A 2500-nucleotide genomic window follows, 5' to 3' on the forward strand; every position below is an offset into this window, starting at 1 on the left:
TGTGAAACGGACAATAGCAATTGCTTGCACCCTTTGGATAGACGCTACTAATCAGCGTAGCATGGATGCTATTATTAAAACTAATAAAACTGGCTGATCGAATGACCTGATGAGAGAGAGAGAGAGAGAGAGAGAGAGAGAGAGAGAGAGAGAGAGAGAGAGAGAGAGTGAGAGAGAGAGAGAGGGGAAGAGAGAGAGAGAACTTAATAACTATTAAAAACTCCCCGACCATCTGCGTGGTTTGACGGAGACTACTGCATGTTTATACAACAATCTTGATTTGTTTTGACAACTCATTCCCTATTTCAGACTTCATCTACTCTCTCTCTCTCTCTCTCTCTCTCTCTCTCTCTCTCTCTCTCTCTCTCTCTCTCTCTCTCTCTCTCTCTCTCTCTCACACACACACTCTCTCTCTCACTCTCTCTCTCTCTCTCTCTCTCTCTCTCTCTCTCTCTCTCTCTCTCTCTCTCTCTCTCTCTCTCTCTCTCTCCCTGTCCTCAGTCCATTTGCCAATTTACATATTTCTAAGAAGAAAAGAAAAAATAATGCTGAGGTTCTGATTAAATAGTATTCTTAATTTTATTCTTGAAAAATAATTGATAGCATTGCTTTCCTTTCACACATTACCAATAATATTATATAATACATTGCATTTAATAGTAATATCAATAATAATAATAATAATAATAATAATAATAATAATAATAATAATAATAATAATAATAATAATAATAATAATAATAATAATAATAATAATAATAATAACAATAATAATAATAATAATAATAATAATAATAATAATAATAATAATAATAATAATAATAATAATAATAATAATAATAATAATAAAACAATCAAAAGAAACGAAGAAAAAAAAACACTAAAACAAATGACAAATGGTTGGAATAATTTTTTTAAAAGTATTATATCGCACTAGTTCCCCCCCCCCCCCCCCCCCCCCCATGGGAAATCAAAACCAAAAACAAGTTGATTTTAATGTTAATTACTAAATTAGGAATGAATTAGTTTATTGTCGATCAAGGCCGTTTTAAACATATTATAGCGAATATTGAAACATGTAATGAGCCAGTGACAATGACCCAAATAAGATTGTTTCTGGTTTTAGTCCCATGGCAAATTTGAGTCCTTGTAAAAGACTCTTTATGCAAATTATCTTACCATACTCAGATATAAAAAGAGAACCTGACCTGGAAACATTGTTGCATCTTTCGAAGAAAAAAATAAAAAAAATAAAAAGCGTAATAAAGGCGTCATGTCTCGTAGTACATTATGTCTGGTACTGATTGAGTTGATGTTGCCCTATATATTTAAAGCTATTATATTATATATTATTATTATGCCTTTTGCGCCACGACATCATAAGATATCGTCGCCTGGGCATTCCAGGAAGTAATATAGATAACTCATCAAACAAGATGTCTGATGTCAACAAGAACACCCATGTTGTCCAAGTGACCAAATTGGGGGTAAATAATCTTGCTCAAGGTCCAAAACGAAAGTGCCTGAAGCGGGGCTCGAATCCGGATCATCCGGGTCATAGTGCAATACCTTAACCACTCGGCCACTTCACTATAGGTTTGTATAAATCATGTGTTTTGTTAATAGAGTCAAATAAATTTGAAGAAGGAGGGGCCCATGACGAAGCAGGTCATAAATTCACTTCGCGCTGATCAGAGTTGATAAAGGTCACTTTTGTTGTGTATGGGAATCAATTTAATCTGAACCGAATCACCTGGTAAAGAGGCTCTATAAGGAGACCATATTGTGATAATCAATCATTTTTGTTTGGACCGACTTTACACCGACTTATTCATTTCCAGGAATGATAACCCAAATTGTCATGGGCTCGTTGTTGTGGTGAAAATACTCGCAAACCAAACGCAAAATAATTTCCATTCCAACAATGCTAAATCAAACAAGCCCATAATTAATTGCGTTCGGTTAACAGACCTTCAAATAAATGCACGTCGATTTGAACTGATGGTCGGCTTAAACAGCTTGTATTGTATTCTAATTTCACTTATCTGTTGTTGTTTTTTTTTCGTTTGTTGTTTATTTGTTTGCAGAATGTTTTTAAGAATTACGCAGCAGAACAGGATGTAAATAATATGTTCTTTGGGAGATTGTGAAATTAATGAGGAAAGAAAATGTAGTTCAGGGGCTAGACAAGCAGTTCCCAGGGAAGGGCAGCCTTGTTGATGGAATCAGTGTAATCATGACATCATATTATGTCAAGGTGGCCACATCAGCCATCATGGAACAGAAAGGAAAAGGATTCAATCTTACACAGTTCTCCGGGAAATCATGGAGAAACTATTTAACCCCCCAGTTAAATCTGGCATTATGGTTATACCCCAAAGGTCGAAAAGTTCAGGTTCCGTGTTATTATTTTACTAAAAAGATAGGAGGGATCGCCTTTTAGTCCTAAACTTAAACTTTGGGACCTCTTTAAAAAGGACAACTTGTTGTGAAAGTTTTA

The sequence above is a fragment of the Berghia stephanieae genome, chromosome 2 (assembly GCF_034508935.2).
Source record: "Berghia stephanieae isolate SIO BIC M18660-M18661 chromosome 2, UCSD_Bste_1.3, whole genome shotgun sequence".
NCBI lineage: Eukaryota > Metazoa > Mollusca > Gastropoda > Nudibranchia > Aeolidiidae > Berghia > Berghia stephanieae.